General features: G+C 45.8%; 1 long non-coding RNA gene across 5 annotated transcripts in view; it reads right to left on the bottom strand.

The window, feature by feature from the left end:
* Window positions 1–1148: 1148 nt before the first annotated feature.
* The window catches only part of LOC119871796, a 42220-nt gene continuing 21950 nt past the window's right edge, over window positions 1149–21418 (bottom strand). Inside the window, exons 1-4 of one of the 5 annotated variants that reach the window (XR_005359141.1) lie at window positions 7337–7993; window positions 3822–3936; window positions 2234–2505; window positions 1149–1601 (exon numbers count right to left, since the gene is read on the bottom strand). This is a non-coding gene — a long non-coding RNA (uncharacterized LOC119871796). Of the gene's footprint in view, window positions 1602–2233; window positions 2506–3773; window positions 3937–7336; window positions 7994–21418 lie in introns of those variants that run through there. The other 4 variants (XR_005359140.1, XR_005359139.1, XR_005359143.1 and 1 more) reach the window with 4 other exon arrangements.

The raw sequence follows: 21418 nt of genomic DNA, 5'->3' as shown, positions 1-21418 counted from the left end.
CAAATCTCTTTCATCTTCCAGGGAGCCTTCAAAAATGCGGACTTCTGTGCACCAACTCCCCTCCCCCGCCTGCAGACACTGATTAAATACGTCTGTGGCATGCGTATTATTAAGAAGCTCCTTGGGTAATTCTAGCTAATTCATAGCTAGGCTGAATCACTGGTAGGTAATGATGTAGCTAGAACGTGATCAGGAAGGAAGTTGAGGCTCACAGGCAAGGGCAGAACCAAGGCCACTTATTTAGGGCTTCAATGGCCCCGACTCTTCATTCCCAGAAAGATTGAAACCGAATGACTGACTCTTGACACTTGGACTCTCTTTCATCAAGATACTGTAGAGGAAATTCTAAAATCTGACGCCAGCTCTGACATTCTAGAATTCGCTGAGACTGGGAGTATTAGTATTATAATATTAAAGATGGGACTACTCAACAATAAAACCAAATGATTCCCAATCTTTTATTTTACAAAAACTTTCCAGCTGCTAGAAAAGTAATGGAATAATACTCTACCTTTAAGACAAGGAAACATATCTTTTTCCTTTATATCAATGCCTCGCTTTGATTTAGGAGGGACACTGAGCATCACTGACCAGGGCCCTGGCTACCATATTCTGAAATCCAGTGGGGCAAAGAGGACATGCCTCCCAGGGACTGTTCCCAGGTAGTGGAGGAATGGACTGGGGATATAAGACAGATCCTTCCTGGGAGACACTGATCATCTTTGACAGCAGTGTTGGCTCAAGGACTCCCTGACAGCCTCGCCAAACCTTTCTTAGATTGCACAGAAGTCTAGGATGCCTTTCCAACCTTCCTACCTCTGGTCAGGCATGATTTGTGAACTGAGAACTCTCCTTCTTAGTCCTTCTTAGCCTCCCCTTTCTCTCATATAAACATTTCCCTTCACAAAGTCCTTGCTCATTTAATTCTGCCTTGGACTAACCCCACCCCCTTCTCGGAGGCCCTGGACTAAAGTTCCAAGGCTTTTGTGGTCCTCCAGAAACCTTCAGGGGCTTTCAGACCTGTGGCCTTTGCAGATGGAGGCCTTGGGCCTCCAAGGACCTTAAGGCTAATGGCACCAAGCAAGGGTTCAGAAGAAAGACACAGAGTAGATATTCAGGAAAAAAATCTCCATGGTGACTCAAGAGACAGAGATGCGAGAGCTTCTGATTTTATTTCTTCATTACTACAAGGTAGAAACTCTATTTCTTTTACAGATAATAAAGCAGAGGCTCAGAGGAGTCAAGTAACCTGTTCAAGATCACTCAACTAATAAATGTCAAAGCCAAGGAAATTTCCAACCTCAAAGGTCACGTTCTCTGTACTCTGCCGCAGTGCTTGTTTGCAGAAAGCAGCATAAGAGGATGCTTAAGAGCACAGTTTGGGACCTCAGCTTCCTCATCTTCAAAGTAAGGATGGCGTACTTGCCTCAGAAGATGGTTATGAAGATGGAGTGAGTTAGTATGGGTAAGTGCTAATTAAACATCTGCTGGTAGTGGTGGTGGCAGTCATGGCAGCTGTAGTGGGCTGGGTTTCCTTTGTGTGTGTCCATCAGAAGGTTGGGAATGGTGGACGACGGGGTCTGGAAGGGTTGTGATTCCATCTGCGAATATGTGAAATAAGAAGTCATTATTGTGACTGAAGTGGGAAACGCCTGGTCAGAAAAGCACTAAAGGGAAGGTTGGAGCAGGACTGTCTCCCGCAAAGGGCAGGGTAGGGGGACAGAAAGACATGCTGAGTGTGTCCATTGGTGACTAAAGCCAGAGAATGTCCAAAAATAATGGGATCCCCCAGCCTGGGGAGTATGGGAAAGCTAAAGGAGCAAAAATTGATGTTACCTTATAAGGTAGCAGGGGCAGCCTGATGATCTGAACACAGCCTTGATTGGCCAGATTTTCTCAGACCCACTGAAAGCCAAGGAGAACCTTACACGAAAACAGATTTTTAGGAGCTAGCTATTAAGCCCATGATTTTCTTAATAGCATAATGAATGTGACTTGTCTTAAAATTCTATGCTTTTTTTTTTCTTTAGAAGAGAACAATTAGAAAATGAATTACATCTAGATCCTGTGGGAAACAGGACCCAAAAAAAAACAATGACCTACAGAGTTTTTTCTGGCAAGTAAGGAAAGGGAGCAGGTTTCGATGTCAAGGCAGCCTCACCTTGTCCTAAGCATTTTTGCCTAGATCACAAAAATCTCAGTGATTAGCATATCAAGATACTCAGGTACTTACGGATATTGCTGCCTTGTTCTTACATAGAAGAGTATCTCCATAACTCAAGGAAGTTCCAACACAAGCTGAGAACGTGAGTGTAGGGGAAGAGAAAGGCACCAGACAGGGCCACAGCCGAGGCCCTGGCCCCACTGGGCTCAGTGCAGCATTTATTGAGCACTTGCTGTGTGCTGTCTCTTGGGCTGGCCCCTGAGCATGTAAAGACAGGTACTTCATAAAATTCATAGGCTGGTGGCAAGAGAGAAGCAGCCAGATGCACCAAAATGTGACACCTGCATTAAAAAAAAAGTAACACATTGGGTTGGGGCACCTGGGTGGCTCTGCTGGTTAAGCATCTGACTCTTGATTTTGGCTTAGGTCATGATCTCAGGGTCATGAGATCAAGCCACTCATTGGGGTCCCTGCTGGGTGTGGGGCCTGCTTGAGATTCTCTCTCTCCCTCTTCCAGATTCTCAGGGGTCCGCCCCCAAATCTTACTTCTGGTCATCATGCATTCTCTTCCTAGGCCTGCAATCCTCTTTCTCCCCATCTCTGTCTGGCTAACCCATCCCAGCTTGAGTACACTCTCTCAGAGACCTTCCCTCATCCATGAGGCTAGGCTCCCCCACCTTCTTCTTTAGGAGCTTATACATTTGACCTTTGAACACACAGGTTTGAATTGTGAGGTCCACTTATATGCAGACTTGTTTTCAATAAATACAATACAATGCTGTAAATGTATTTTCTCTTCCTTGTGATTTTCTTAATAGTATTTTCTTTCATCTAGCTGACTTGATTGTAAAAATACAGTATAGAATATATAAGATATAAAATATGTGTTAGTCTCCTATTTATGTTATCAGTAAGGCTACTGGTCAACAGTAGACTATTAGTAGTTATATTCTTGGGGAGCCAAAAGTTATACACAGATTTTCGGGATGCCTGAGTGGCTCATTTTGTGAAGTGCCAGACTCTTGATTTTGGCTCAGGCTATGATCTCAGGGTGGGGAGATTGAGCCCTACATGGGGCTCTGAAATCAGTGAGGAGTCTGCTTGAGATTCTCTCTCCCTCCCCCTCTGCTCCTCCCACCCCACTCATGTTCAGCTCTCAAATAAATAAATTTTAAAAAATAAAAAAAGTTATATGCAGATGTCCTATTGCATGAGGCTCAGTGCCCTAACCCTCACGTTGTTCAAGGGTCAACTGTATTCTAAGTTTCAGGGAGGTGGGACTGTTTCATTTACCACTGTATTCCCAAATCCTAGGCAATCACTTGTTCAGCACCTTAAGCATAGAAAGAGCTCAGTGAATATGGATGAGTGAATAAATGAATGAATGAATGAATGCACTGAATGTAGGATTGTCTCCCAAGAGTCTACAGCCTTGACTACACTATTTAGAGAAGCTTGGCAAACCTGGGTGATGAAATTCAGGGGACGGGGGACAGCAGCATAAAGTTCCAGGAATCACAGATTAAAAGCTAAAAGAGCAGCGACAGTCAGTCTACAAGTGATTATTCTATCAGTGCAACAGCAGTGCAGACGACGGAGCCCAACTTACAGGGAGGAGGGCTGACAAAGACACGGTATGATGGCATCGGGGCTCTACCTGTGTCTGCGAAGCCTCAAGACGGTGCACAAATATCACAGACAACTAGTCCAGTGATATAGACCAGGTGGGGATAGTCGGGAGATTTCACACTGGTGACAACAGCATGTAATTGCTGGAAGCAGAGGACAATATTTAGTTAGCTCCTTGCTCTAGAGTGTCCCTAGACACAGGGCTTAGCATGTAGTAGGGGCTCAGTGGGTTCACTCTCTCCTTCTGCCCTTAGGAATGGGCTGGGCTGAAACTGCGAGGGACAGGTCTAGGGAAAAAAGGACCGAAGACCACAGGAGCCCATGTCACCAGCTGGAGGTCTTTTTGCAAAGATGCCTGCTCTTGCCCCTCACACCCAACCTCACCCTCACTGTAATGTCTGCTCTGCCCACCCCCCTGCTCCCCCATCCACCTCATTGGACAAGGTAACTGAACTTCAACTTCTGCACTTGCCAGACGGGACTGGCAATGCCTTTGTTGTAGGACTGCTGTGGAAAATCAAATAGATGCTAAAATATTTGGCGCAATGCTTGTCAGCCAGCAGGTGCCCTGTCAACAGCAGTTTCTAGGTTGCATTTAGCTGGTTAAGGAAGCAGGCTTGTCTTTGGGATCCTTGCTCCTTTCATCCTGGGCCCTTTTTCCACCTCCTGGTGTACATACTCCCTTTGTCTACCTCCCAGATGGCCTCTTTTTTATGTTGCCAAAAGCCCCCTTCCTGTCCTCACATCACCCCTGTCCCCAAAACACCTCTTGCCTCTCTTTCCCTTAAGAATTCTGTGTATTTGTTGAATTTGATCTTAAGTGCTCAGACTCTGTGATCTCACATCAAGACCCAAGTGCTCTTTAAAAGAAGATACTTGATCACACGGCTGTCTGTGTCATGGGGCTCCTGAGCTGCTGATCTCAGGCAGAGGAATACAGAGAGAGCCGGCGGGCTCAGGCAGAGGTGCTTTCATGACCCCCCCCCCCTTTTTTAAAGATTTCCTTTATTTATTCATGAGAGACACAGAAAGAGGCATAGACACAGGCAGAGGAAGAAGCAGGCTTCTTGCAGGGAGCCTGATGTGGGTGGGACTCGATCCAGGACCCCGGAATCATACCCTGAGCCAAAGGCAGATGCTTGACTACTGAGCCGCCCAGGTGCCCCTTATGACCTCTATTAATTGGACTGGGGAGATTGCAGGGAGTTCTCAAACCTGCCTGTGCTGTGAAATCACCCGGAGGACTCTTAAGAAAATACAGATTCCTTGGCTTCCCTCCCCCAAATCTTCTTACTCAGACTGTCCGGGAATGACAAGGACAAAGATCAGGTGACCACTTCACTCACTCCTAAAGTTGAGCAGATACAGGGTTTCCCAGGATGGGCGCTGTAAAGGTGCAGCGAGTGCCCCGTGACCTGGAGCAGCGGCTGTCAGCACCAGCCTGGTGTCCTCTCTGATGCCTCCCCCTCCCATCTTCTCCTGCGCCCTCGATGCCACTGCTCTGTCATTGAGAAAACCCCCATCTCCCCACTAGCGCCACAGCCTCCGCTGCAACGCCCACACCAACAATGTAGGCAATAAATAAATGTAGGCAACTGGAACTGAGTGCAACACCAGCTATTGCATTTATCATTTCTCTGGATCATCCCAACCATATGAAACAGCTGCTGGTTATTATCCCCATTTTATAGATAAGGAAACCCAAATCGAAATTAAGTAAATGCCAATGGGCGAAGCTAGCGCATGGTAGGCCTTGAACCCAGGGCGGTCCAAATCCAGAACTGGGATTCCTAACCCCTGCACTTTGCTGCCCTTCTCTTGCCGGTTACTAGGCTTCGCGATGGGCCTGCTTCGTACTGCAGACAATCGTTTCCCTGAATTTGGGACATTGTACACACTCTGCCCTGTGACAGCTGGAGACGGACCAGCAGCTTGTAATCAGCAGTGTGGAGACCCCGACTCCAGCAATAGAGTCACAGCCTCCCTTTCTGCAGAGGGAGCCTTCAAAACATTGAGTCCTACGTGCTGTTTTCCTAGACTCTTGAAACCAGGCTGTGAAGTGGCTCCCCTTCACGTTACCAGTGGGACTCCTGCCCCCACAGAATAATCCCTGGGGCGCTAATCCTCCAGCACAGCAATCAAACGATAGGAAACTGTGACAACTCATGGAAGTAGACACTCTGTACTTCCTTGGTCCAGCCAGCGCGTGTTTGAACCACTAGAAAGACCTCAAAGAGGGGATTAAATATCATCTATGCTTCTCACATGGGGCTTCTCAACCCTGGATGCACTTTCCAGTCGCCTGGAAAGCTTTAAGAAACATCTCAATGGGGCAGCCCAGGTGGCTCAGTGGTTTAGCGCCGCCTTCAGCCCAGGGCCTGATCCTGGAGACCCGGGATCGAGTCCCACGTCGGGCTCCCTGCATGGAGCCTGCTTCTCCCTCTGCCTGTGTTTCTGCCTCTTTCTCTCAATGTGTGTCTCTCATGAATAAATAAAATCTTAAAAAAAAAAAATCTCAATGCCTGTTGCCCTACCACCCAAACGTTCTGATCTAATGGGACTGGGATGGCACCCATAAGTCCCCAGAGATTCTAATGGGCGACCAGGTTTGGGAAGGCCAGCTACAGGATGTTGCTGTTGCTCCGGTGCTAAGAATGTCTTTTAAACTTCAGGAGGTGGTTTTCTGTGCCCCTTGAGAAACTGAAGTAGCTCTTCCCCAGTGAGGGGGAAACCATTGCTCATTTTGAATGAAGGTTGTTTCTCTTTTCCTTCTCCGGGTAATTGGTCCTCCTGGAAGAACTGTCTTCGATCACCCCACGAAGAGAGCTGCCTCTAAAACCTTTAGCAGGACTCTCTCTCGTAACTCATTCCCTCTGCCTCCTAATACTTGGAGTCTAACAATCATTCGTCACATCTAATCCAAATCCCGCCTACTGCAATCAAACTACAGCTCTCTTGTTTGTCCTTGTCAGAAACAAAGGACAGCTGTTCTCACTTGCACAAAGCTCTGAGGACTGATTGGTGAGGGGGCTGGCTGGAGAGGGTAAATACAGAATCGTCTGACCTTGATTTTACAGCCACCCTCAGGTACAATGCTTCTCTCTCCCTCCAGACCTGGATGTGCTAATCAGAAGGGCATTCCAGTTGAGGGTCCAAGATTTAATTCCCGGGCTGAATAGCGGTGACCTGGGGTGCTTTGTTCTTGTTTCTTTTTCCCATCTCTTCCCATGTGAAGCAGCTAAAATTGTGTTGAGGAAGGGCCACATCCAATGAACAAAATCATTCTTCTTTGTACTCTTCCTATGGCGCCTGCCCCCTGCTGAGTCTCCTAGAACCAAGAGCTTCACCTGAATTTTGTGAGGCAAAGGGAAGGAGAGAGAAAGCCAGTGCCTGAACTGGCTCTCCTCTGTAACCTTACAGAAACTAGGACAAGAGCAGCACGAGGCTGCTGCATTCAGTGTCTATGGATTTGTTCCAAGGGACAAGTTTATGGGGTTGATAAACGGAACATAGGTGGTCATCTGAGAATCTCAGGGGACTTACCTCGAGTGGCATGTTCCTGTTTGCTTGTGGCTGCCTAGTCCTCTGTCGCTGCTTGGTAGTCACCCCCAGCACTTGGAGGAAAATCCTACCTGCTTGGTGACTAATTGGTTGAAAACAAGCCTGCAATCTGTTGAGCAGAATGCCTCCCTTCTTCCCCCCTCCCCCTCCCCACCCTACTGCCGTGCTGTTAAAGTTATGAATGTCTCTTTCCAGTTTTCCCCACTGGGATAGCTACGTTCTCAATGTTGTCTTCGGCAAATTACCAAAATAGAATTTATGATTCATTGACCCAAATTATATTCCCACTGACAATATCTGCAGAAACCCCGTTCAACAATGGCCTGCTGAGTTTACAGAAAACATACATCACTCCCTGGAATTCACCCGCCCTAACAAGGCCAACAGAAGTGCAAATTAAATCTTATCTCCTCGGAAGTCCTTGATGAAGAACATCCTGGTCTTGGCAGCTCGCTGAATACTTTGAAAAAGCTTTGAGAGAGCAAGATTGTTAGGGAGTGAAGTCCTGAGGCCCGTAGGAAAGACCTCTCTGTAGGGACCAGAGCCTGGTGTCTTAAACCACAACTCTGACCTTAATGCCTTACTTTGGGCCCTGAGCGCCTTAGGGCATGACAGCTGTTTTTCTTAGCAGGTGCACACAGTACCCGGTAATCAGCTTTGACTTTTCTTTTTTTTTTTTTTTTTTTTATTTTTTATTTTTTATTTTTTTTATTTTTTTTTTTTTTTTAGCTTTGACTTTTCTTGCCCATGATCTTAAAGAGGACATAAAGTAACCGAGAGTTGAGAAACCAAACTTATGTGACTTTCCTTAATAGATAAACTTCTCCCTTAGTGATTTTTTGCTTTTGTGAACTCGTCTCAGAATGAAATAAAGTGAGTAATTTAAGGCCCGGTTTATCAGTTTATAGTCCGTGAAGTAGAGCTACGTAGGATCCTTGCAAAGCAAAATAGGAGGATCGCACATGAAATGGGCACCCCTACCCGTCTCTCCCAGTGGATGCAGCTCTAAAAACTGGAAAGAATGCACAGGGCAGCTATTTGAGGACTGAAAAATAAGTGATAGCAGATGGATTGGGAAAGACCAGAATTTCAAGTGCTGCAGAGCCAGCATTGGGGTGCCCTACCCCGCCCTTTTTTCTCTTGACGTTTTCTGGCTTGGACTCAAGGCAGCCCCAAAACTGGAAGCGAGAACTGGTTATGGACAGAGAGGGTTCTAGAAGGCCTCTAATTCTGGCTCTACAAAGCAGGAAGGAGACTCTGAATGGAGTGGAGAAAATGGCCCAATTCTCTTTTTTCTTCTCTGTTCTGTTGTGACCCAGTCCCTGACAACCCTGAGGTGCTGGTGGCAATGGCAGCAGTGGGGCTCAAACTCTCTTCCCTCTGGGTTCCTTTGTCTCTTCTCTCTTTTCCCCCGTCTCCCTCATCTCCCCAAATCCCTTTCCTATCCAACTCAGTAAGACAAAATCTGGTCAGTAATTGAAATCTTTACACCAGTAACTGCTCAGGCCTGTGCTTGGGAGCCCCAGTTGAGGAAGCTGTACGGTCGCTATGAGGAACTGCAGAGCAGAGGTGCTTCCGGTTGTCTTGGGTTTAAGCATGGATTGATACTTTAGAGAAAGGGGCTTTAGAAAGGGGGTTTTGTTCACTCTGCAGTATTTACCTAAAATTCCTTAATCCATGGAGGCATTTGCATGTGAATCCTTTATCCATTTACTCCTTCACGGAAGTGGCATACTTTCAAAGCATAAAGGATGATTGCAAGTCATGGTGGGCAAATTCTAGCGCAGATTCAGGGCGTTGGAAAATATGAGAACATTACCATGTCCTTCCATCATAGAATAGGGTATCTTTTTATGGCTAAATATCACTTAACTTCGGGATGATAATTGATCTATACACTTCCTGAGAACCAACTATGTAGAAAGCACTGTTAAGATTTTGAGAAACAGATTTTGACTTTTCAAAGAGGATTTATTTGCACAGCTACGTCCTGAAATAGCAAAGTGTTATTGCCTGCTTCTCTAGAATCCTGGTTGGAGCTTGGAAATTAAACACTTAATGCATTTACATAGAAGTAGGAAAATCGGTCTTCCCCACCTAAAGGGACAAGTGAGGTCTAGCCGAGAGAGCCAGCCCTGACGATCCATCCCCAGAATCAACAGCTCCCTTTGTAGTCAGACACAGGTCCCACCTGAGATCCCTTGCATGACCACATATGTGGGTGTGACAACAGCCACCAACATTGGTGGACCATGAGTAGGTGAGACGGCCTAGTTTCCCCCAAGGAAAACAGAGCTTCCCAGATGGATTCTGGACTTTAAGACCAGACGGTTTTCCCTAAAGTGCAGGTGCACCTGAATTACCTGCCTGCCCTCCCACCAGCACTACCCAATCGTCTATATGTGTACAATTCCTTGAAAAAGCAATTGCTCTTCCTTGGGCAGGGCCACCACATGGCAGCAATTGCCATCTGCCTGGGACTGTGGCCCAGCCTTCTATCTAGTATCCCTCTTTAGACTAGCTTCCTTGCCAGCCTGATGGATCCCGGACCTAATCTAACCTCCTACCTTGTACCCAGGGCACTATTGCTCATCCTGATGGCTTGTGTCCATCAACATAGACAGAAAGGGAGAGAGGCACCTGGGTGGCTCAGTCGGTTAAGTGTCTGACTCTTGGTTTCAGTTCAGGTCCTGATCTCAGGGTCCTGGGCTTGAGCCCCATGTCAGACTCCATGCTCAGTGGGGAGTCTCCTTGAGGATTCTCACTCCCTCTTCCTCTACCTCCCCCTGCTTGCACTCTTTCTCTCTAATAAATAAATACATCTTAAAAAAAAAAAAAAAGACAGAGGGGAGAATTGGATTGTCCCCTGGGCAGCGTTGTCCTTCCACACATTTCCCTGTAGATTGTGGTGTTGCAGAGTCACGTTCAGGGTCCCTGTCAGAAACCTGACCAACCAGGAGCTGGGAGGTGGTTGAGCTTCACATTTGCAGCCTTTAAAGCCAGAGAGAATGTTAAGTCTTTTCCATGCCTGAGCATCAGGCTGATAGGGTGCAGAACATTTGGTGTGTCCCACATATCGAGTCTGTAAGGCCTGAGCTTCCTGGTTTCTAAATGCAGTAGTGTTTATCTGCGCTGTTGCCTTGGTAAAATTCCCAGTCCTGACGATGCTTCCGAGTTACCCAGAGAGCTCGTTATAGATTCCAGCCAAGCTTGTTCCTTGGGTCCATGAGGTGGGGACCCAGCACTGTGTTCTTTAACGGGCACTGGGGTGAGTCTGAGGCAGCATGAGCTGGCATTTGGAACTGATTGGTGTATACCAGGGCTCTGGGCAAATTGAGATTCAAACTGATTTGGCCTCCCTGAATCTCAGATTGTAGCATTTAGACGACTCCCAGGTGTTCTGGGATCGCTAAGTGTCCAGTTACCTCAGCCATATAGCTTTTTTCAAGACATTGGTTCCGCACACCTGCAACTCACCCTCCAGATGAGAAAGTGCTGATGGGAGCAAAGCAGAGCTCGCTAATGTGGAAAAGCTCTTAAGCATGGAGATAACAAACTGGCATTCCCCTTAAACAGTTCTCAACAGCTCTTTAAAAATGCAACAGAGCCGATTGTATTTTTAATCACATCCTGCTCACTCCCTGGCTCCCTACTATCCCATATGGCTTCCTCTGGAGGTCACTGAGAACATAAAGTTCCCCAAATGCTGGGCACAGGTCAAGTGGAATGTCTTCATGGAATTTTCTGTTTGTTTTTAATGTGGCAAGGTTACAAACTAAGACAAAGACTCCAATCAGAAGATAATAGAGCAGCCATTGTCACCCATCCATTCACAGGGCCAAGTTCTGGAATCTATCGCTGTGCTCGCTCAAGCCCTCTCAGGCTGAGATCACATGATAGCAACAGAATGGAAACATGAAGTGCCTGTCAATGGGGGACGGAGTCTGTGACCTCAGATACGGCCACACAATGGAAAATTATGCAGCCCTAACGAAGAGTGAGAAAGTGTTTGTGACCTGAATTGGAGAACTCTTTGTAGATATAATGTTAATTGGAAAAAATAAACCACAACTAGAGAGGCGATGACCTATGCATGTATTTTTTGTTTACATCTGATTATTCTTGCATTTCCGGGAAGACATATTTAATAAATAACATTGTTTGCCTTTGGGGAGAAGGAAGTGTGGCTGGCAGGGAGGGAAATGTGTGAGGGAGGATTTACATATACTCTTTTTTTAAAAAAAATTCAAATATAGTTAACATACAATTGTTTCAGGTGTACAATAGAATGATTCAACAATTGTATGCATTTCATGGTGCTTATCATAAGTGTGCTCTTAATCCCCTTTATCTATTCCCTCCATCCTCCTGCCCACCTCCCCTCTGGCAGCCACCAGTTTGTTCTCTGTATTTAAGTCTGTTTGGGGCGGGGTGGGGGGACACCTGGGTGGCTCAGTCAGTTGAGCATCTGACTCTTGACTTCAGCTCAGGTCATGATCTCAGGGTTGTGGGATGAAGCCCCACATCAGGCTCCACACTCAGCGAGAAGTCTACTTGAGAGTCTCTCTCTCCCTCTCCCTTTGCCCCTCCCTCACGTGTTCTCTAAATAAATAAATAAAATCTTTTTAAAAAGAGAGAATCTGTTTTTTTTTTGTTTGTCTTTTTTTTTCTATGTTCATTTGTTTTGTTACTTCTACATACGAGTGAAAACAACTCTAAGTATCTACATGGATTGTGGGAACAGGTAATCTGAATGAAACTAACTATAAAGGTATTTATATTTAGTTTTAGTTCAATTTTACTTTTTTTTTTTGCCACCAATTCGCCTCTCTAATCATGTTTTGCTCACCCTAATTTTAGACCAAGTCTGAGTTATATGAACACACACCAGCTGGACAGTGGGAGGAACCAGCTAAGAAGCCAGTCTGGGAAAGAACATTTGCCTTGGGTGACTGATGTGCAAATAATGAAAAGCGGCTATGGTTTGCAACCCACTTGTCTCCTAAAGGTGACAGCATTAAGGTCATGGCCGACTACTAGTGTGCCCTGGAATTTGCATGCTCTTACTTACTCTTCTAAGAGTCAAGGAGTCTGAGTTGATCTAAAATTAAGGCAGTTGATTGCAACAATGGCTCCACATCTTCTGCTCCATGTACTGTGCACATACTCTTTGACTTGTAGCTCTTTCTATCAAGCAGTAGAGTCCAAGTCCCCACTTCTTGACTTTGGACTGGACTTTCAACTTGTTTGGGTCAATAAAATGAAGCAAGAGTAGTATTCTGCTGGGGCAACTGGCTGCTGCAGTCTTTTCAGCTCTGCCTTTGGCTCAGGTCATGATCTTGGGGTCCTGGGACTGAGCCCCACCATGGGCTTATAGCTCAGTAGGGAATCTGCTTCTCTCTCTCCCTCTGCCCCTCCCTGCCATTCATGCTCTCTTTCTCAAATAAATAAATAAAATCTAAAAAAAAAAAAAAAAAAAGTAGGGACACCTGGGTGCCTCAGTGGTTGAGCTCTGACTCAGGGTGTGATCCACGGTCTCAGGATCAAGTCCCACATCGGGCTCCCTGCATGGAGCCTACTTCTCCCTCTGCCTATGTCTCTGCCTTTCTCTCTCTGTGTCTTTCATGAATAAATAAATAAAATCTTTAAAAAAAGTAGCACAGTGCCATATCCAAGGCGAGGCATCAGGAGACCTTGCACACTTCACTTCCTCTCTTGGAGCACTGCCTTGGATAGGAGTCCAAACCTGCTTGAGTGATAGCCCTGAGCTGAGGTCTCAGCTATGCAAGAAGGCCCAGCCATGATCAGCAAAGCCAATCTGCTGAGGGCAGGTGCATGAGAATCTACTCAGGAGCAAAACTGTCCAGCTGATCCATACACTTATGACTAATATATAAGCTTATTGTTTTAAGACACTGGGTTTTCTGGTTGTTTCTTACATAGCCTTATTGTAGCAAGAGATGACTGTTATATGGAATTCCTTTGTTGCCCTGACTTTATTTCCTTTCCATCTCTAATACTCTACCCTTGCCTTCTCATTACCAGCTCCTCAGTTTCCCAGTAGGCTCATCTCATTTAGGAGCATCTTTCAAGGCTCCACCTGGGGGGCTTAGTTGGTTAAGCGTCTGACTCTTGATTTCGGCTCAGGTTGTGATCTCAGGGTGGTGAGATGGAGCCCTGTGTTGGGCTTCATACTCAGCATGGAGTCTGCCTGAGACTCTCTCTCTCCCTTTGCCTCTGCCCCTCCCTCTGCTCACTCTCCTTCTCTAAAAAGAAATCAATAAAATCTTAAAAAAAAAAAAAAAAGAGGGATCCCTGGGTGGCGCAGCGGTTTAGCGCCTGCCTTTGGCCCAGAGCGCGATCCTGGAGACCTGGGATTGAATCCCACATCGGGCTCCCGGTGCATGGAGCCTGCTTCTCCCTCTGCCTGTGTCTCTGCCTCTCTTTCTCTCTCTCTCTGTGTGACTATCATAAATAAATAAAAAAAACTTAAAAAAAAAAAAAAGAGCATCTATCATGTGTCAGATTGTTAATGCACAGTCCCTGACCTCAAGGGACGGACAGTCAGATGGGGAAGCAGCTAGATAAGACTGAATGTGTGTTGATTGTCACGAAAGTACAGGAGAGGAAAACTAGCCCAGCATGGAGGTTCAGCGAAGTTTCCTGGGAATGACCTCTGAGCTTGCTTGCTTGCTTTTCTTTCTTTCTTTCTTTTTTAAGATTGTATTTCTTTATTCATGACAGACACAGAGAGAGGCAGAGACACAGGCAGAGGGAGAGCCAGGCTCCATGCAGGGAGCCCCGTGTAGGATTTGATCCCAGGACCCCGGGAACACAACCTGAGCCAAGACAGATCCTCAACCACTGCGCCACCCAGGGGCCCATCCCTGAGTTGTCTTAAAGGATAAATAAAGGTTTTTCAGTGAAAGAGTATACAAGGGATTTCCAGACAAAGGTTACAACATAGAGAAAGGCATGACACATGTACTTCTTACCCGTTTCTAATCCCTTCTGGTTTCTAACCTCCATATCTTCCCTCACTCTTCCTTCTTTTCCTTTCAGTTCCCCCAGTTATAGTTTATGGTTCAGTCTCTTAGAGCCTCGGTATTCAAAGTGAGGCCAGCAAGACCAGCAGCTGTGACATCACCTGGGAGCTTTTTAGAAATGCAGAGCCTTGAGTCCCACCCCCCTATATATACAAACATGCATCAGAATCTTTATTCTAGAGGATCCCTGGGTGGCTCAGTGGTTTGGTGCCTGCCTTCAGCCCAGGGTGTGATCCTGGAGTCCCAGGATCGAATCCCACATCGGGCTCCCTGCATGGAGCCTGCTTCTCCCTCTGCCTGTGTCTCTGTGTCTCTATGAATGAATAAATAAAATCTTTTAAAAAATCTTTATTCTAACAAAATCTCTAAGTGGTTCACATGCAGGTCAAAGTTTGAGAAGTGCTCTGCTCTAACACCAGCATTAGGGGGAGGGCTAACAACTTGCCCTATACCTTCACCAGCTGTATGAACCTTTTCAGGGTAAGTTTTGCAGAAGATTATATTCAGCAGCAGAAGGTATACTGCTTGTACCAACTACACTTTATTTATTTTAAAGATTTTTATTTTTAAGTCATCTCTACTCCACATAGGGCTCGAACTCACAACCCTGAGATAAAGAGTCACAAGCTCCACCGACCGAGCCAGCCAGGTGCCACCCCCATCAGCTACACTTTAGACTGCTTTCTAATATAGCTATTTTTCTTGAAGACGTGTTTTATCTCTCTAATTAAATTGTAATCAAGGCATTACAACCTTGAGTGCCTCAGGTTGGAAATGCCAAGAAGGCAGACAGGATCTTCCCTATAGGAGTCTGCAATTTAGTATGAGAAGTCCATTATGAATGACAACTCAGATCCTCGAGCCTTGTTCAGCTCCTTGCCCCTATCCCCAGGGGGATATCCCTGGGCACATTTCTTGATGTCACCGAGCCTCAGTTTTCTCATCTATAAAATGGGGATAACACATAAGTTGCAAATTCATTGTAAGGAATAGAGCTATGTGTGTTCAGCACAGACCTGGCACAGGGTTGGCATTTCACAAATAGGTTCCATAAAGGAGAGATAAACAGATACACTGACACTGCAGAGAAGGGAAAGGTTACATTTAATTGAGGGAATCAGAACAGACCTTGCCAAAGAACTAGTACTAGCAACGACAGGTAAGCATTAGACAGGCAGAGATGATAGAGAGTTTTTTGTAGGTAAAAGAAATGAAATAAGTGAACATCTTCTCATAGAGATTACATAAGGCAGATGTAGGAGACTAAGAACTCATCCGATTTTCCCCCCTGATTTGGAATTTATTATTGACAAGCATAGCCTTCTAAAAGGTAAAACAATTAGAGCACTTAAAAAATATGTATGCATTTTATGCAGAAACAAGTTGACTTTGCTGTAAAGACTAAAATGATTGAGAAATAAGATCTCCCAGGAAACCTGGGCCATATGGTTACTTCACATTGTGGTTGTGCACTCAGATTCAGCCGTTGTGTTGGCTGCCTGCTGCCCAGACAGAGAGGGGTGAAGTCAGGACAGAGCCCCTGCTTCAGCATGAATGCCTCTGCCTTCTCCTGCTAACACATTCCCTCCGCCACTTAAGAATGCGCAGAGCATTTGCCAGGTCGGGAATGCCGGGCTATGACAGCACCATTTGCAAAGTAAAGAGTCTATTTATGAAGATAATGGCAATACCCAGGCCAAGCCCACCGTGGGAGAACCTTGGCTCCTAATTAGCAAGAGCGGTGCATTTTAATGAGGACGCCTCGGTAGGCAGTTGGCTCCTGCCTTGACTGCCAATGAATCTGGGGCAGAGAGAGTGTTGGCAGAGAGAACACAGAGCAGGTGAGGAGAACAAAAGAGAAATGCGCTCATCTCTTGGAAACTTTAAGCCTTAGAATTATTTGATTTCCCCATTAGCCTGGCTGTCATCCCATAGGCTGCTTCTCTGAGAGCAAATGGCTCTTAGAAGAAGCTGTGGATCTTGGGTGAACTGAGGTAAGCAGATACGTCAGTCTGAGCAAGCCTGGAACTATTGTGGGGAGCATGGAGGCCCAGAAACATGGGCAGTTAGTTGGTTTCTCCTGTAAGGCGATGAATCCACACCAAAAGGCCCACGGAGAAAACTGAATCCTTTGCATTCTTCTAATTGGGCAAGAGAGCAGCGATGGCTTTGGCCTCTGTAGGCACCATGGGGGTGATCTAATACTAAGGTCATTTAAGCCTGAACTTCCAAGTCCGTTGTCGAATGCTGATGGCATGCTGCTGATGGGCAACATTGAGACAGAAGTCCTCAGCCTCTGAGTTGTTTCAGAATTCTGTCTCAAAGAGAGTGATCTCCCCCCTTAAAGGGCAAATGACCATTCATAGGTGGGGACAGGGGTTCCAAGATGCAAGAAGAAGCTGGGAAACACTCTGAGGCTTCAGACAATGTCAGATGTTGAGCCCCTGCAACCAATACCAGGATGATGAGCAACTTGGTTGGACCTTTAGCTGTTATCTCTGGGCATCGGGGACAATGAGAGATGGGCTGGAGACTGAATTGTTTTCAGGAAAAGACTCCTAACACTACAGGCCTGAGAGTTTGACAAGGATCCCCGGCAAGATAAATGATGGGATTTTCAAAAGAATGTTTGTGGGCAACTTGAAGAGAAAGAGGTGATCTTTAGGAACAGCTGTAAGACAGTTATTAAAAAGTCATGGTAGAGACTACTACCTGTCCCCCAATATCTTTTCTTTCCTTTTTCCATAGGAATGGATACTTTAGCCCAGCCAATGGATACTATATTAGTTTCCTATTGCTGCTGTAAAAATTGGGATCTCTGGGTGGCTCAGCGGTTTGAGCGCCTGCCTTTGGCCCAGGGCGCGATCCTGGAGTCCTGGGATCGAGTCCCACATCGGGCTCCTGGCATGGAGCCTGCTTCTCCTTCCTCCTGTGTCTCTGCCTCTCTCTCTCTCTCTCTCTCTCTCTCTCTATGTCTATCATAAATAAATAAATAAATCTTTAAAAAAATAAAAAGGAAGGAGAGTACAAGTGGCATGAGACTGTGCCTGTTGCCCTACTCACCACACAGATGCCCCCAGAGCAGGCTGAGATGGGAAACTGGAAGAATGTTCCCAAGAAGAATGGCAGGGGTCTCAAGTCCCAGGCACCTCTCAGAGTATAAACCTCTTGCTGCACCAAGAGTAGCTCTATTTACAGAACTGTACACACATATACCCTCCACACAAATCAAACCTTAAAAAAAAAAATTACCCCAAGTTTAGTGGCCTAAATCATCACAAATTTGCCATTTTATAGTTCTGGAGGCCAGAAATCTAAAATGGAAGAGGAGGACTGCATTTTGTCTGGGGGCTCTAAGAGACAACCTGTTTCCAAGCCTTTTCTAGCTTCTAGAGGCTGCCTGCATTCTTTGGCTTATGGCCTCTTCCAAGCCACCGGCACATCTTCACATTTTTCTCTCTTTCTCTCTCTGACCTCTGCTTTCATCCTCTGCCTTCTGACTCTCCTGTCTCCCATGGACGAGGACCTTCTTATTACATTGGACTTACTTGGTAATTAAGAATAACCTCACATCTCAAGAGCCTTTGCTTAATCACATCTGCAAAGTCCCCTTGTTATAGAAGGTAACACACAGGTTGTAGAGATTAGGATGTGAGTATCTAGGTTGGTGGCTGGGGCTGGGGGCGTGGGCTATTCAGCTTACCTGAGCTACTTAAAACAAAAGTGAAATTTCTTAGCCACGTGACCAAGTTCTGGCAATGCGTATGAGCAAAAGGCATGACTCCTTTTTGAGTCATGCCCTAAAACAAAAATACACATGATTTACTAAAATGTAAATGAGGAAGTCCTTTAAAACTGTGTGGATGAGGGCAGTACCTGGGAGCAGTTCAGAAACAACCTATGCCCCTGATAATTTCTTGGAGCAAAGCCAGCATCCCAGCCTGGACTTTTACTTGAGAGAAAAATAAGTTGCTATCTTGTTACACCTATACAAATAGAATTATATGCTATTCAATAGATTATTCCAGTAGACCTTGGAACTGTAACAGACAAAGTGTTTCGGGACTTGAGCAGCATTTAACAAGATCTCCTATGATATCCAGATGTTCCAGATGGAGGAATATGGGTTAAGGCCACCAACTAGGTGTGTTTATAACTGCTTGAGTAACCCTAAGGGTACAGATTAGTGGGTTGGTATTAATCCCTACAGAGAGATTTTAATAGTGTGACCTTGTCACAAAGTCCCTGCTCTGGACAAGTCAGTCTACAGCTGAGAGGTTTAATTTTCTTGCAAGAGCCTCTCTTGAAGAGAGCCTCCAATAACTATTGGAGACTATGTCTGGGATAAAACACAGTGGTGAAAGGACTTGAAACCAGGTATCATAAGGAAGTGTTGAAGTAGCAGCAATAAAGATATGAGGGTGTGGTGAGGTGCCTGGGTGGCTCAGCCCGCCGAGCATCTGACTCTTGATTTCAGCTCAAGTTGTGATCTCAGGGTCCTGGGATCAAGCCCGACATAGACTCTGTGCTTAGCAGAGAGTCTGCTTAGGGTTCTCTCTCTCTCTCTCTCCCTCTACCCCTGTCCCCACCCATATACGCTCTCTCAAATAAAAAATTAATTAATTAATTAATTTAAAAAACTTTTACAGAAGATATGAGCAGGGCCCTCAGATGTTTACTGAGCATTTGTTAGGTATAAGGTACAATGTTAAGTGACAAGGGACAGAAAAGATGACGCGAAGGACACATTTCTGAGCCCTCTTCTTGTAGGGGAGAGGAAGCATTTACTATAAATGTATATGAGGTAACCCAGGGAAAACTTAGCTCATGGAGGGGGGCGGGGGGGCTCATGAAGAATCTATTGTCTGGGAGTTCTTTTGACTGTTTCTATTCTGCTTATGTTTTGTCAACTGAGGCAAGAAGTCCTTTTGTCCATCCCTGGTAGATGATGACTCAGCAGAAAGGTCTGGAAACATTATTTTCCATGGGCCAAAAAAATCAACTTGTGTTTCTAGGAACTGAGTCCTCCCCAACCCTGTGTGAAGATGAACAAGTTTTCAGATGTTGCCAAGGACTGTATAGACTTTCTAGTCCATCTACCAACTGTCCAGCCCTTTGGGGGAATCAGTGAACACTTTAATGGTTGAGAAAAAAAAAAGTGAGTGAGAAGAATAAGGGCTTTTGAGAATGAGGTCAAAAAAGAGAATGAGGAGAAGATATGGAAATGGGCCCTGAGTCTGAAGGTATCTATTCCCAAGAGTTGGACCCAGTTGGATATGGTCCCAAAAGAGCCAGGGGTCATAGACCCCAAGAAGAAGTGTGGTGAGGGGTGATGCATGAGTGCCCTAAGCAGGCCCAGGCCCTCAGCCTAGAAGGCCTTCATCAGGGCAGGATGGGACACTGCCCCAGCTTGTGCTTCAAGTTGTTTCTCCAAATCCTCTGCCCATGGTCCCCCAGGACCCTCATGAATGCTAGAGAGCCACCATAATTTTTCTTTGGGGCTGCCCTAAGGAGGGTTAGTGTGCTCTGAGCTGAGGATGCAAGGAATCAGGATCCCACGACACAAGTGATTAGAAACATAGAAATAACTCAGATTGCCAGAAGTGGGGGCACTTACTCTGGCTTGGAAAGACCACCACACTTAGATAACCTGAAATGCCCTTCATGCCCCTTTATGGACAGGCTCCAGAGAAATGTCTGTTTTCTTTCTCTTTCCATTTCTGATTCTTTTTTTTTCTTTAAGATTTATTTGTTTGTTTTTTTATTTATTTGGGATAGAGAGAATGAGAGAGATCACAAGCAGAGGGGAGGGGTAGAGGGAGAAGCACACTCCCTACTGAGTGGTGAGCCTGATGCAGGACTCAATCCCAGGGTCCTGGGATCATGACCTGAACAGAAGGCAGACACTTAGTCAACTGAGTCACCCAGGCATCCCCACGCCCAGTTCTTAAGACTGTTCAGAAGAGTCTCAATGTTATAAGTCAGTTGAACATCAACTTCCTTTGTCCTCTGGCTCTTCCTGCCCTTGAGACTCAGTCTGCATTTCTCTCCCTGCCTAGGAACCCCTCTCCTCCTTCCTGTCTCTTGACCACTGTTTCTCCATCCCATGGTAAGGGTGGAATGCAGCCTGTATGAACTAACTAACTCATGCTGTACACTGATCTGATTTAGGGTTAATACCAGTTAGAGACCATCAGAAAGTACTTCACAGGCAGAAAGAGTGTTGACCCCCTCTTATTCCCCAGCTCATGGGTGTGTTCACTTGTCTAGTTGATAGAACTCTGGGGATGGGTGATAAACTGGGGCATGATCTCTTACTGGCAATGACAACTCAGAGACCTGTGTCATTAACCTGGGCTGAGTCTGCAAGTTGCTTAGGAACAAGAGCTTACCAGCAGAGTTAGGAAAATGAGCATTTCCTCAGAAAAACATTTTTTTTTTTCAAGAAATCTTGATGACACTTTTCCCAGCCTGCAGGTTTTATATTGAATCCTGCTAGAGTTCCACAGACATAACTTTAAGAGCTCCCATTAAATGGCTGCCTGTTGTGTGTCAGAAGCTTTTCATACACACCTTAGGTGGGCAGTATCACTGTCTCATAGAAGAGAAGCTCAGAGCCAGCCCTTAAGGGATCTGTGCAGTGTCCTCTGGGTTAAGGTGTGAAGGTGGGATTTGAGCCCAGGTTGGTCTGGTCCCAAAGCATGTGTTCTTTCCATGATGCTTCCCCAGTATCACAGTAGTTACAGCAAAGAGAAAGTCATCTGAACAGGAGTTACTTTATCTTTTCCACATCATTCAATACATCACAGTCCACATGATCATTTTGACCCCCTACTGCCACTCCATACTGTAATAACTCAGAGACGTTTCACATCAGGCAGTTGGCCCTGCTTATTTGCATGCACACAAAGAGAGCTACAAAGATCCCAAGGGCATACATTTTTACCTTTGGTGTCTGGTACTTCTTGTGAAAATCTACTCTTCCCACATTAGCTGCAGCAACCCTGCTTTGAACAAA

Source organism: Canis lupus, chromosome 5 (genome assembly GCF_011100685.1).
Source record: "Canis lupus familiaris isolate Mischka breed German Shepherd chromosome 5, alternate assembly UU_Cfam_GSD_1.0, whole genome shotgun sequence".
NCBI classification, from domain to species: domain Eukaryota; kingdom Metazoa; phylum Chordata; class Mammalia; order Carnivora; family Canidae; genus Canis; species Canis lupus.
This window is presented reverse-complemented; position numbering and strand designations above follow the sequence as displayed.